General features: G+C 42.3%; 1 protein-coding gene across 4 annotated transcripts in view; it reads left to right on the top strand.

The window, feature by feature from the left end:
• Window positions 1-6,856: 6,856 nt before the first annotated feature.
• HIPK2 (homeodomain interacting protein kinase 2) overlaps window positions 6,857-15,403 on the top strand; it is a 129,505-nt gene continuing 120,958 nt past the window's right edge. For 3 of the 4 annotated variants that reach the window (XM_019653249.1, XM_019653248.1, XM_019653246.1), the window contains exon 1: window positions 6,858-6,960. The gene's annotated coding sequence lies outside the window, so the exon portion shown is untranslated. Of the gene's footprint in view, window positions 6,961-15,403 lie in introns of all 4 variants that reach the window. The other variant, XM_019653247.1, reaches the window with a different exon arrangement.

Genomic DNA, 15,403 nt, shown 5'->3' with positions numbered 1-15,403 from the left:
GGGACTTACAACAACCAAAGTTGTTTCATATCCATGCTCCCTGTCCACCGTGGGGCAGCTGGGGTCTCCGCTCCTTGTTATCCCCATTCAGTCCCAGGCTGAGGAGCCTCTGTGCCCCGCCCCATCATCACTGTTTCCGACAGCAAGGAAAGAGGGAGGACAAAATACACAAGTTGCACACTGGCTCTGAAAAACTTCTGCCCAGAAATGACAGGTCCCACTCACTTTTTATCGGCCCAGGTTTTTAGAGGGCCAAGACGAGCCCTTAAGTTCCTTGGCTTGGGTTACCTGAGGCATAGCAGGGGTTTTCAAAGCGAAGGACTCAGGACAGTTTATTGGGATACAGAAGAGAATATTAGAATATGCATATTTTATCGCATGCTTTTAAATGTTCTATTTTTGTGTTTTTAGCAAACATCCTATAGTAGTAAAGTCAAACATATATAATTTATTAAAAATAAACATCGCATGTATTTGGAAGGTTCCGTTTGTTTGTTTGTTTGTTTGTTTGTTTTTTACTGATTAAGAATTCAGTCAAAGTTTAGGTCATATACCATAGACACAAATCTGCAGTAAGCATGTTGTACATAGAAGCTGGGTTCCAGTTATGACCAAGGGGAGTGCTTTTGGTTAAAATGGAACATGGGGAAGAAATGTTTTTTGTGCTGAAGTAGGTAAAATAGAGTCTGTACCCGAGTCTTCTGCAGCCCTTAAGCTTCCTGGGCATCCTCTTCAGAATCGTTGGAAGCGGCTTTCTTCCTAACCGAACCTGCCTTTCCTTGAAGGAACAGCACTGAGATAAGTAACCAGTGAGTTCTTGTTCCATTTCACTGTGTTCCTGTGTCCTTTGTCCAGTCGTTCAGAAATAGCGTGCTGGACCCCATGTCTATGCCAGGCAGACTAGCATCATGCTGAGTACCATGAGCACGAGCCTTCATCGCCGAGGGCCAGTGTGTCGGCCACATCACATGTTAGATAGGCCTTACTGAGCTAGCCGGCTCCTCTTCCCATCATTCACTGAACATTTATGTAGGGCTTACTCTGTGCCAGACACCGTTTCAAGTGCTTTGTAAATCCTGAATCATTGCATCCTCACCGGGACCCTATGAGGTACTATTACTATCTCCATTTTATAGATGAGGAAACTGAGGCATAGAGAGGCTGTGTAGCTTGCTGAGACCACGTACCCAGCCAGGGGCAGAGCCCCGCGTCTGTAGCATAGTTGCTGGGAACTCAGAAACGATGAGTTCAATCTGAAATGAACTCTTGGAACACAGATTGTGTATGTCCCCGGATGCCTTCCTCTGTGTTAGAAAGCAGGACACACGAGAGCCATCTGATGTCTTAGCTGTGCCCCCGAGTGGGCACCTCCCCTCAGCCGAGTGTGAGTGGCCCAGGATTGTGGAGTTGTTGGGTAGTAATAACACCAGGACTGCTTCAATGACACTCGCAGCATAAAAATGTGCTTACAGCAGAGCAGAGAACCCACTTTAATATACACCGCTTAGAAAGGGCCACGGGTTGCACTGCCAAGGCATCCTGCTGCCACCTGATTCTCACACCCACACAAAATACCTACTGAAATATCATAAATAAGACTCTGTTACATTTGTGTTGTGCTTTCTAGCTTACAAAGCGCATCACAGTGGTGCTTTATTAACCTGAGTGTGCTCCCAATACAATCCCACTTGGCGTCTGTTTTCTCACTTTTCTCCCATCTGTCATTCCTTTTGCCTTTTCTTCTTCCTCTCCCTCGCTCCCTCCAGCATCCCTGCCTGCCTTTCCCCCAGTTCCCCCAGCTTGTCTTCCGGTGTGCCTTCCCACCCTGCCTTCTCCCCTTCAGCGCCCGAGGGGGTGGCGCTTCCTGTGCCTCTCCCAAGGTGATCTCTAATTGAGTTTCGTCAGATGTCAGTTAAAGGCAAGTGAGAGTAATGAAAAAACTCTGGGGAACAAAGGAGCTGTAATGCAGAGTTACTGTCGTAAACAGCAGTTGCCATTTAGATCAAGAAAGGATATATGGCGATGCTTTCAGAGGAGGATGGAACGATCCCTGCATTTGAAGAGAACCCAGGGGACCCGGTTCTATGCACTTGGTGTCCCAGGCATCCCTGGGTCCGCATGACATCTCTCCCAGTTTTCTCTGCAGGCAGAATACAGCCTACGAGAGAGATGAAGAACTACCTAAACATGAGTTCAGGAGGCAGTAAACAGGTGTTGCGCTGACAGCAGCAGGCAGGCCCAGGTCCTTTGTCCTGCTCTCTTTGTATCTCACGGCAAAAAGTCTCGGTCTAGAAAGGGCAGGTCTGAGGAAATGCCGTCCCGGGACTCCTGAGCTGTTGGTGGAGCCACTGAGGACAGACCAAACTTTCACACGCCTGCCTTAGAAACATTGATGTTTTGAAGTCACATGTCGGCCATGATGAACTCATACATTTGCATAAAGAAAGGAGGTGTTTCGCACCCTGGCAGGACGTGGAGCTGAGACCATGGGAGGAAGGCTGAGGATGCAGCTATGGCTTTTCAACCAAGCGGCAGAAAGGGCTGCCGGCCAGCATGACTCCACAGTTGTTAGACATACTTCATCATAGCCTGCGTACAAACGTGTTTTTTCAATGAACTACATCCTGAATTATATTACAGAGTGTACTCGCTTCCCAAGGCTACTATAACAAAGTACCACTAACCGGGTGGCTTCAAACCGCGGAAATGTATTCACTCATAGTTCTGGAGGCCAGAAGCCCAAAATCAAAGTGGCCACGCTCCCACTGACACTCAGTATAGTCCTTCCCCACCTCTTCTTAGCTTCTGGTGGCTCCTGGCACTTGTTGGCGTGCCTTGGCTTCTAGCTGCGTCGTTTCAGTCTCTGCCCCTGACGTTACATAGAGTTCTCTGTATGTGTCTGTGTCTGTAGCTTTTCTCTTATATAAGGACACCAGTCATCTTAGATTACGTCTCACCTTGACTGCCTCATCTTATCTTGATAACATCTGCAAAGACCTTATTTTCAAATAAAGTCACATTCACAGGTACTGGGAGGTACCAGGGCTTAGGACTCCAACATATCTTGAAGGGACACATAGTAATAGAATTTACACAGGTTAATAGAATATCATAGAGTTGTAGAATTTACTCTTTTTTGGGGGGGTATAAAAGAGAGTTGGCAGTGGCACAGTAGCAAGAACACCAAAAACGGAAAGAGTAAAGTAGGTTTCTGAGCATGCAAGACATTTCTGAAGGAGAAACTTGAGTAAGCTCAAAAAGATGAATCAGTTGTGGGCTGAGGAAGGGTTAAGTAAAACACATAATTTCACTTTACCAATATAGTTCTAGGCATTTATGAATAGCTAATTCTTGTCTGCATAAAAGGGAAAAAAAGGCCTACCAGATTTTTTATCTCGATTTGGACTTTATAAATCATTTCCAAAGGATAGGAAAATTCACTCTGAGGCTTTGAGCATTCAATCTGAACATTGGCTGACACACACCTACCTCCTGAGTACCTGCCCCAGCTCCAATTTACTACTTTCTTGGGGTGGCCACTAATGATTTTGAAACAATAGCGAGTAGAGGGGAATTGGTATGCCAATAATAGGGGGTAGTGGAAAGATTCAGAGGACAATGCTTGTATAAAGATTTGTGACTCGAAACACCTGAAAATTAATACTGTTGAAACTTGAACCACCTTCTTTAGAACATTTGACGGACAAAGTGAGTGGCCTTCTAGATCTTTGAAAAATGTGTATTTTTAATGGAGTTCCTCTCGGTTAAAACTAGAAGTGTAGCTACTTTTATAGTTTGTGGGTGTTTGCCTTAACATCCACCAAGTTTGTTTGAGAGGTTATCTTCTTGAGATCCTCGGTTAGCAGGAAAATGCCAAGTTGAAAAATGTAACAGCCTCTACAGACTTTGGACTAAAAGGACAATGTGGGTAACAGAAGAGAATTAGGAGAAGGGGGACCCGAGCCTCTTTATTAATCCCAAAGGGGACCTGAGGAAGGAAACCTAACTCTCACCCACCCTATGCCAGCCCACAGCTGATGTGTCTTTTGACTCATATTCTACTTGAGAAATGTTTGACACACTCAGAATCGGAAATATAGTTTATGCCCTCCCATTTGAGTGTTATTAATATGCCACTGCCAATTCTCTTTTACACCAAAGTGACTACAGTTATTCTTTGATATTGATATATATTAGAGGCATTCTTGTGTGGCCTTTCTAGAAGCACTGTAACATAAACTTATGCAGTATTCAATTTAAAATCATCAGTTTGCTTTTGCTTGTTTCCATCTTGGACTAATTGAAATGCTCCCGTAGGTCCTTTGAGGTAAAGATATTGGGAAATCGTAAAATGAAATGGCTTATCTCCAAGGAGGGAAAAACAGAGTTCTTTGGAATATCACGACTATATATCCTGAGAAAATTATGCTTTAGCAAATGCTTTTGGTTTCCTTAAGCCTGTTTTTATGGGTTGAGTTGTGTCCTCCCCCACCCCCCGAATCTTATATGTTGAATTCCCAACCCCCGAATCTTATATGTTGAATTCCTAAATGTGACTTTATTTAGAGATGGGGTCTTTACAGAGGTAATCCAGTTCCAGTGAGGTCGTTAGAGTGGGCCCTAATTCACTATGATTGGTGTCCTTATAAAAAGGGGAAATTTAGACACAGACATCCATTGAGGGCAGATGATGTCAAGAGACACAGGGAGAAGATGGTCACCTACAAACCACGGAGAGGACTGGAATGGATCCTTTATTCATAGTCTTCAGAAGGAACCAACCCTGCCTGCACCTCGATTTTGGACTTCCAGCCTCCAGAACTGCAAGACAACTTTTTGTTGTTTAAGCCACCCAGTCTGTGGTTCTGTGCCACCTTTGCAAACTAATACACCTGTGTTTAGAAAGGGGTTTTTTTGTTTGTTTGTTGTTTGTTTAAGATTCTTTTTATTTTTTTAAAATTTATTTTTATTGAGGAACAGTGTGTTTCTCCAGGACCCATCAGCTCCAAGTCAAGTAGTTGTTTCATTCTAGTTGTCGAGGGCGCACCTCCGTGACCCATGTTGGAATCAAACTAGCAACCTTGGTGTTATGAGCACTGCGCCCCGTGCTCTAAGCACCTGAGCTAACCGGCCATCCCTGTAATTAAGATTCTTAATTAATGCAACTATTGTTTTAAAAAGGAGTCTTTGAGTCATTTTGTTTTCATTGGTTCCACCAATTTCCTGGAGAAAAGAAACTGAATGTAGGCACTATTCTCTACTTCACCGGAATTATATGGGGCTGGTAATTTTCAGAATGCTTATGAACACTTGGTAACATGACCTCTAGATAATCAAGTTATGGGCTATGTGTCCTTATCCACTGCCGTGAAAGCCTGGCTCATCCATAGAGATTTATGGCTTAGCCCAGGACAGTATGGCCGAGTCACAGAAAGGTGAATTAAAAAGAGATTTGAAGCCATTATGGGTGAGGTTAGCAACTTTCAGGAGGAGAAGTAAGTCTGAACATGGAGAGGGCTGATTTCAACAAATAACAAGCCAGTCGGTAGAGACTATGTGGAGATTTTGCAAATGGTAGGAAAAGGCTGTTTTCTCAATTGAAGAGATACAGCTTATGGTAGCATTTGCCGATTCAAGGAAGATGACATAAAAGATTTTGAAAGTCCTTGAGGAGATCCCATTTCTTGGAAAAGCAAGGGGCATAACCTGGTGCGTCTTCCCCAGAGCACCCCTTCTTTCTCGCATCCTGATCCTGTGGGAAAAGGGGGCTGTTGGCTTATTCCCAGCCAGGCCCAACAGCTCTTTCTCTGCTTTCATCCTCCTGGGTCAATCCCTTAATTGTGTTTATTATCATTTTACCCTTGACCTTTCCCTGTGACTCATACTGTCCTCCTGATACTATTTGACAATGTCTGTGTCCCCAAGGATTACTTTATTTGCCATCTGCTCTACTTTCTACACCATTTCTCCTGGGAAACAGATAACCCACATGGATTCCATTTTCATCTAGGTGTTGATGACAGCCCTCAGGTCAACATCCCCAGCCGTGACCTCTCGCCCATTCTCCTGTCCTGTTTTCATCTTGGTACATATAGAACATTTCCTCTATGGTGTTAGTAATGCCTGAAATGGAATCTGTCCAAAATAGAGCTCTTTCAGCTGGACAGCTGGACTTGGCTCTCACAATCGGCAACTCCATTCCTCTCTGTCTCAGGGATGTGAACCTTTGATTTCTGTCTCTCTTACTCCCTGCCCCCCTTAGCCCCACCTTTTTTTTTTTTTTTTTTTTTTTGTCCATCTGCCCTGCTCATCTTTGTTTAGCAATATTTTTGGCTCCTTCCTTTGTCTTTGGCCTTATGCACGAACTGGTTCAGGGTCACCTTGCCCCCACTGATTAATCCTGTGCAAGCTTAGCCTGTCCTATTGATTTTCATTCTCTTTTCAATGTGGTTTATCTTCATTCAAGATTCAGCTTAGCAAGTGGGAACTAGAGGCTGATTGTCAATGACCAGTGGCTCCTGACACTTTTTACCTTTGATAAATCAAGCAATTCCTTGCATCAGCTTTAGTATGCATGGTTGAACCCTGAATATTTCAACCTGGATATCCTGTCAGTGCTTATAATTCAACTTGTTAAAAACCTGCTCCCTTATCACGTCCCTTCTGAGATAAACAACATTTTGATACCACTTCCTGTTGTCCCTATCACCATCCTCGGAGCCCACTCCTTTTAGTCCCCCAGACACAGTTGATTCCTCTCTCTCCTTCGCCCTTGCATCCCATCTGTCAGTGTGTCTTGCCTTTTCTTCTCTGCCAAGTCTTATGTTTCTGCTGCTTCCTTTCTATTTCCTCAGGCAGTTCCCTAGTCCAGATCCTCATTACCTCACCCCCAGACTGCTGTGGCAGCCCAGATCATCTTACTCAAGACCAGTCTCTGTCCACTGTGCCACTATGCATCAGATAAGTGAAGCTTCCCTCTTTCAGGGGGTACATTTATTTTATTTAAACAATTTTGAATGCTTACATTTCTCAAATGTCATCGTAACCAGAGGGTACAGAAGTGCTAGATGACAGGGTCATTGTGGGTAGGTGTCCATTATTTTACTAACTGGTGTACAGTCCGGGGTGCCCCGTACTTTAGAAGTACTTCTTCTCACATATCAGCTTTCATTTTTTCTTGGCTGTTATTGTACCTGTCTCCCTATTTGGTGCTTCTAGTCTAAGAACCTAAAGAGTGAAGAAGAAGAATGGTTAACAGCATAGATTTGGGAGTCAGGCAGACTGTAGTTCAAATCCCAGCCCTGCTAGTCGTAACAAAGTGACCTTGGACAAACTATGTCATCTCCCCAGACTGCATTTGTTCGTCTGTAAAGCAGGGAAAATACACCTCCCCCTACAGCCGTGGGTTGTTAGCACCTGGAGTCTTATACAGAGAGCAAACTCAGTAATGACAGTCCCTCTACAACTTGTTAATTGCATGTTAGATGACAGTAAGATTGAGTGAAGGCTAAGAGAGTAAAGCTGGTGGCTTTGGTGGTAGAGCTTCACACCAGCATTTATGAGTAATTTAATAATACTCCTAGAACGATGAAGTTATCAGAAGATGACAGTTCCGGATAAGTGGGCTGTTGGTGCCGGTGTAGACCAGTGGTTAATTGCTGGTCTAGCATTTGTGGTTGCATTGTTACTATGTAAATGCTTATAATTTGTCTCCAAGCAAAGTTTCAGGTTCCTCAGGGCAGAGGCCATTGTGGTGGCTGTTCGCCCCCCACTTGCTTACAGCCAATTAGCAGGGTCTGGAACACTGTCCTTCTGCCTTTCAAACGATACCCCATCTTTCTAATGGCAGCTCAAATCTTAGCTCCTCTGTAAACCCTTACCTAACCACACCCATAGTGATTCCTGCCTCTCAACTCCTCCCGTGTTTACTTTGGCAACTTGCTTATGTTGCCTAGAATTGCTGGTTTTCTCTTTTAATTTGCAATGAACCTGGCAACCCCATGAGATTTGAAGCTCTTTCAGGGCAGTGCCGATGTCTTAGATGTCTTTGTGTTGTGTCCTTTTGGGCCCAACCCTAGTCTTTTTATATCGCAGTCAGTATTGTTACTGTCATTATTGACAAAAGAATTCTGTAAAGCTTGTAGTTGATCCTAAACTGTGCCCTGGTGAGATATACTATTATATATGTTTAACATTACACAACTAGTGGATTAACAGAGTTAGATTGAAAATGATATCGAAGACCACAGACATTGAGTATACACTATTTTGAAAGTGTATCATGTAGAAATGGGGCTAATCTGAACTTATCCTTGCGCTCCTTGTGAAATATAAAGTTGATATGCAAGATGAGTATCATTCAAATTTTATGAATATTGTTTTGTGTGTCAATGAAGAAAATTTTTTCTAGTACCTTTCAACCCCCAGGGGCATCAAATGATCATATCATATAGGATAATCAAGGGTTGTACAGATTAACCCTTTTCTAGATGTTTTTAAAAATGTCTATTCAGATGCATATTTCTAACATTCATATATTTTTGACATTTCTTGTGACATATTCTATAGTTTTATTATATTTTGTGTGTATAACGTGATGTATAAGACAGATAAGGCATTCCACCAGGTATGGGAATGAATCCCTCCTTTGAGTTTTTGATTACAAAGAAAAAGATCTGTAGCTTCTATCAAATACTCATTATTCAGCAGAAGTGAGTGTCCAAAGGATTGTAGGAAGTGGGAAAGTTGGCTCCTCTTTAACTAACTAACTAAGGTGTTGTTGATCGTGTTCCCTTTAGTAATGGGTTCCGACTGGCAACCTATTATTTCATGTCTGCCAAACCAAAATTAAACGTTATATATTGATAAAAGTGGTGCCACTGTTTTATTTATAATTCCTTCTCTGAAGCTTTGGTAGGATTCAGTGAAATCGAATTTGAGTTTTGTTTTGTTTTGTTTTTTTAAGCCATAGTTGAATCCTCACTCATCCCTGTAGTTTCACCAGAGTTTGATCTTCCAGTAGATAATTTTGGGGTGGTGAAATAGAAAGGAAATGTACTCAGATATGAAGCAACTTTTCAGTTCATCTAGTTGTGAAATACAAAAATTATGAAGAAACTAAGCAAGTAAGTGGGGGGGGGGGGAGGCGGAGAGCTAAATGAGCCAATCCTTTAACAAATGACATTTTAAAAAACCTTGTGAGGTAAGACCTCAGGAAAGTCGTGAAGATTTGTAGCCCTTCTTCTTCTCTTCCTTCTCCCTCTCCCTCTCCCTCTCCTCCTTCTTCCTCTTTCTCCTTCTTTCTTCTTCTTTGTGTAAAAAAATATCCCCAACCCAAAAGAATGAATTTCTCGTTAAACCATTAAGACAAAGAGGCACATAGAATTAGTCAGGATTAAACATCTGGGTCAGAATCTGTTTTTGTTTTTTTGTTTGTTTGTTTGTTTGTTTTCACATATCATAAGAGCCAAAATAAACCCATCACTTGACTTCCTAGCTTTCAAAGTAGGACCCTTGTAAGAATGAAAGTGGAAAGGATGCTCTCACTAATTGAATTGGCATGACCAGGGTCATTCCGGAGTGTCCCAAAGTCAGACGTATGCTTACCCTGTCCGTAAAACACCCGGCCCAGAGCCTGGGACGTACTAGATGCTCATGACTTTAAAATCTGTTGAATCATGAGACTCCTGAGGAATTGGGTTTGAAATCAAGTGTGACAGCATCTTATGGACATAAATGGCATCCATGATAAAGGCTAGGAGACAAATGTTTTTAAAATAGTATTTTGAAATGCAGACTTACATGCATATTTTTTAAAAAATGCAAAATATGCATTGGAATAAAGTAGCCAAAAGAGGGTCAAATGCCTTCAGTACCTTTAGTGCATATGCTATGAAAATGTACCCTAAAGTAACCGGGAACCTGGATTTGTTGGGGGCTTGAAAGAGGCAGTCTTTCGTCTTTGCAGTAGTAAGAAATGACTCTTATAAATAATGGAGTTTAATACTACTAACGAAAGGATATATTTTAGTGCCAATTTTATGGGAGCTGTTTTTCTTTTGCCATATGCAAGGAGGAATAGATTACATACAGTTGAATAAGTTGTCTTAAATGTTAAGAAATTTGTTTTTAAATGCTTTTTACTGATCACTTTTATAACAACTTGTACTGGTATCATTAAAAAGCATGTCAGGCCCCAATGTCTACCTCGTATCCAGTGTTTATGATTTTGACCTGCTTCTGAGCCAGAGCTGCATGGTAATAAGGACGCTGCTTTAAGGAAGCTTTAGCTCTAACTTGTGGTAACTTGCTGTGCTTTTATGAGTGAAAATGTGGACATCTTGTCAGATGTTCACCTTGGCAGGCTACTTAAGCTTTGGTGGACCGGTCTAGGTCTATGACCCCTCTAGGGAGCAGGCGTGGTTATGGCAGATTTATTCTGCTCAGTGATTGCCCGGCTCCCTCACACCACTCGCTCCCCATGGGCTCAAATCCCACCCTCGCCATTGGATTGTAATGGCCTCCCAGCCTCCCAACAGAGGAAGAGCAAAACCCGCTTTGTCTTCCAAGAGGCAAACAGGAAGGGCAGAGATGACTTACAAAACAACTGAGAGTTTGCCACAGGATCAAACTGAAAATGTCCCCTAAGCCCTTACCTTTTCTGAAAAGGAAATGGACAGAGAAGGAGGGGCGTAGTCCTTGAAGAGAATGGAGGTCAATACAAAAAGAAATGAGAGTGGAAAACGTAAAGCTTCTCCCCTTCCTCGTCCCCAGCCTTAGGGATCTGAATAAATAGGATGTAAAAGGCGTGGAGCTAAACTCACCGAGAGCTAAACTGATCAGGAGGATTCGTTCCAGAAAAATACTCTCAGAGAGGAATGTTTGGAAATAAGTTTGGTTGTTGCCGTAAGATTATTTTAAGATTAAGTTACACATCCACCAGCAGTGTTTAACTCCTTATAAGATATTTTAGAGATTTTAAAACGGTAATAGTATTAATTTATAATTGTTATCATTAAAGACTTTCTTTAGCTATATTTACTTGGAGCATTTTGCTTCTGAGAGCAAAATGGCCTCTGCTACAGAATAAAGGTAATAAGGCTGTATCTGCAAACTTCCAGTTATGAGATAAATGAGTTCTGAGATTTAATATACAGCATGGTGACTATGGTTACCAATACTGTACTTAGACTTGAAAGTTGCTAAGAGAGTAGATCATAAGTGTTCTCATCACAGACACAAAATGTAACTATGTAACTATGTGATAGAGATGTTAACTAACCTTATTGCTGCAATCATTTCACAATATATATGTATATCAAATCATCATATTGTACACCTTAAACTTACACATTGTTATATGTCAATTAGATCTCAATAAAGCTGGGGGAAAAGTAAGGCTGTTTTGGAAATTGTGCCTAGTTCTTATACTGTAGCTGTTAACCGTATACAAGAGCAGCAGTGACCACGCCAGACCACGCCAGAGTCTGAGGCAACTCGCATGGTGAAGGGCATTTCTCGTCATGCAGGTCTCCTCTGATCCGGGCATCTGTCACCAGAGGTAGCCAATGATGATTTCCACAATTTTATGACCCTTGGCTGTCATCCCAATGAGTTATAAGTCACCCTCTTCCCCTCTGTAAAATTCCACTTCTACAACCCTGACCTTTCCACCAAAAGTTTTTTGAAACAGTGAAAACAGAGCCACATCCCTTTTATGTAACATCAGCATATTTCGTCCACTGCCAGCCCTGACGGACGCCTCCCCCGCCCCAAGTACTTGAGGATTGAGGAGGAAGGGGCAAGCTGGATACCAAAGGATGAAGGAAATGCTTATTTGCTTCGCCTCTTCGGTAGATAAATGACTGAAAATAATCAGGTAGCTGAATAAGGGCAAATTGGAGGGACTGTATAGAACATCTAGAACAATATGGATATTCAGTGCTGATAAATATAGAAAAACCATTTTCTGTGTTATTATAGAATTAGGGGGAGGTTGACTTGAACAAAAAGAGCAGTAGGAAGAAACAGGGAAAGTACAGATTCTAAGTAAGCAAGCCAAAATAGCCTTGTCAGGCAGAAGGATGTATAGAGAGGCATAGTTATATTACACAGGTAGATATTGGAGTTTAGTATTCAAACAAGATGGGGTTAGGCTCAAGATGGGGTTCAGAACAGGTATTGGGAAGCCAGCATGACCAGGCTGAGGTATAGACAGAACATGAATGCTGACCCCAGGACAGGAGCTGCCTAGCCTGTGCCTTAGGCCTTTTCGTTTTTAAGTCTTGCTTTGGATAGAAAAGCATGGGCAGGTTGTTCTTTACTCTCCAGAGTGAAGCCAGGTACCGTAAGTGCCTGTGACTAGTCATTGCCCAGAAGCCAGAGAACTAAGCTCTCCCAGAGGCCTGGCCAGTTAAGAGAGCTTTATTCCATCGACTGAGTGCCTACTATGTATAATAAACTTGGTTTAATACTGGGGAAAACACAAAAAACTATAGTCCTTGCCGCCAGAATGTAGCCTGGTTATGGAAACATGACCTAAATGTGTAAAAAGTTATACAGCACAAAAGATAAGCGATTCAATTCAACAAGATAAGAGAATTTGCATGGCAGAAATGCAATTTCCGCATTCTGGCCAAATGGATGGTACGTATGGTAAGTGTCATAGGAACCGAGGGTGGGGAGTAACCACTGTGGGTTGGAGGCCTGGGAAGGGGAGGGATCTGAATTGTCTTATCTTTGGATAAGTTGAGAGAAATAGTGAAGGCATGGCAGATGGAGGAATGGTGTATGAATGTGGAGGTAGGAAGTATAAGAGACATCCTGAAAACGGTGAGTAGAACAACTTAATTAGAGTTGAGGGTTGAGGAAGGTTAATAGTTGGAGATGAAGTCAACAGGGTAGTTGAAATAAAATGTGATGGTGTTAAGTTAGAGTTCTCAACTTTATCTTCTAGACACTAAGAAGTCATTGAAAGCTTTTGGACAGAGGAGCGACATGCTTAGAAATACTCTAGGAAGATTAGTCAGGTGGCTGAATATGGGCAAATTAGAGGAAGGACCTGAAGTGCTCAGGTAGACCAGATGTCTGCGTTGGCTTTTGTCCCATGAGAAAGTGATAAATACTTTAACCGTAGAAATGGCAGCAAGAACAGAAATAAAGAGATGGATACAAGAGACATTTTGAAGGAAAGAGAGATGAAAAAGATTTCGCACCTTCTTGTCCATGGAGGCAAAGAGGAATCATCAGAGGGTAAATCCACAGTTTTGGAACCAAGTGACTAGAAGAATATTTTATGAACAGAATTGGGAATGTTTGGATGGAGGGTGAGATGGCTACATTTTTAGGAAAAGATAAGGAGCTAAGCTTTGGAGATAGTCTTTGATGAGGCTGGAGGCAGAAATACATTGCTGGAAGGTACAAGGAAGAACCTGGCCTGTGATAAACATGTGGGAGTTGCCTGCATAGGGATGACAGCTTCAACTGTTTGAATGGATGACATCTTCCAGAGAGAACAGAGTCAAAACATTGGAAATGCCAACATTTTAAAGGAGGAAGAGGAAAAGGAACCACCAGAGCACAGAGTGTGCAATCAGATCCTGGAGGAGGTTACAGATTCACATAAGCACAGATAAGAGCATCAGCACGGAAGCTGTGGTCAACAGTATCAGATGTTGCAGAGAGGTTAAGGAGAATAGAGGCTGAAAAGGGCTATTAGATTAGGCAATTAGGAAGTCCTTTACCTTTAAGAACAAACAGTCTTATAGTGTGTGTACATGTGAGGGGAGATGGATTAAGGGGTGAGCCTTGAAGAAAAGGGAGCATAAATCATTGATTGCAGGTGAGAAGAAGGAAAGAGTGAAAAGGGGTGAATATAGGTGTTACTCCTCATGCCTTCCAAGTTGAGAGAGTGCGTGTGTGTGTGCGCGCACACATGAAGCAGAAGACAAAGATTAAGTCATTGACTTGTTTGGGAAAACTTCATTAAGTACCTACTAAGGACTTGGGTCTAATTAACAGGGAGACGTTGAAAGCTGTAAGAGAAAGAGGACAGTGGAGGAAACGGGGTTCAAGAGAAAATGCAGAGGATGAATCATGAGAACAGGGGGACCTTTTAGTATTGGAAAAGGGACACCTCTTCCTCTGAGACTGGAGAGAAGGAGATGGAGGATGGATGTAGATTCAGGAATGTTTTGAAATGAAGAGAATAAAGATGGAAAGTGAGGCTGCTGACCTCAGGCTTCTGGACAAAGTGGAAGGTGGTTGGCCTGCTGAGAGAGGGTGGACTAGGGTGAGAAGGAACATGTTTAATAACCACTATAGACAGATAATGCTGCGGGGTCAGAGAGATACAAACACTAGGTAGGGTGGCACACACCAGCGGTGCTTGATGGAAACCCCACTTTCCATGTGCCTTTATAAGAAATGTTTATCTGCTGCAGCTTAGAAGATGGGCAGTGTTTGTTTCTGCTTTCACCTTTAAAAACTTACTCTTCCTCATTGTTGTATTATTTTTCCTTCATACATTTTCTATGAAGTTTTGTTTGTTTCTTGGATCGCCATAATTATAAATTGTACAACTATTCCAGAGTTATGCTCTTATAGATTTCTGAGTATCTAAATGGTGGATGAGATGTTAGTAAGAAATCATAGTACTTTTCTAGATAAATTTATTGATATATAAACTTAGCAGAAAAAGTTAATGAATAGAGCCCTTGAATTGTGCTACCTACTCCCCGTCCCCCCGAAAAAAAAGGCTGATATAATGTTTTAGACTATCTAAATGAAAACATCAGACCAACGGCTGATCTTCTCAGCCCTACAGAGTTCATTTAAGATGACTGAGATCCAGAGGTAATTATAGTTCACCCAGAAGCTATCAGATCATGAGTGGCTCTGTGGTTGGACCTATGAGGGTGGATGTTTCTTCAAACCGTGAACTGGACAGTGAAGGTGTGTGACAAGGAGTAGCTGACCATGTAGGACAACATACGTGACAGTCACATAACAGTTAACTGGGCCACCTGATATAGTCTTCAGTTTTAGTAGGACTGCCACCCAGTGAGAATTGAGGAAGAATTGTTTCTATCACCAACAATACGTACAGAAACATGCATAATGAACAAAGTCCTGACATTCTAATTCTGTATCTCAGTCCTGATTGTATTCCTGGCTCTGCTCTGCAAGTCTCACTCTCTTAACCGTGGCAGGTGAGATACTGGAACTACATGGCCCCACACACTGGGCGACCGGAGCATGCTTCTGGGTGGAATAGATTCACTTTTCCAACCTTGTTTTTTTTTAAAAGGTTTTATTGGGGAATTGGGGGAGGGGAACAGACAAGTTGCTGTCCTTTTGTTCTTCAGTCTAGTTGTGGAGGACGTTGCTTCACTGGCCCATGTTG

Source organism: Hipposideros armiger, unplaced genomic scaffold (assembly GCF_001890085.2).
Source record: "Hipposideros armiger isolate ML-2016 unplaced genomic scaffold, ASM189008v1 scaffold_201, whole genome shotgun sequence".
In the NCBI taxonomy this organism is placed as follows: domain Eukaryota; kingdom Metazoa; phylum Chordata; class Mammalia; order Chiroptera; family Hipposideridae; genus Hipposideros; species Hipposideros armiger.
Note: the sequence above shows the minus strand (reverse complement) of the source record. Positions and strands in the feature narration are given on the sequence as shown.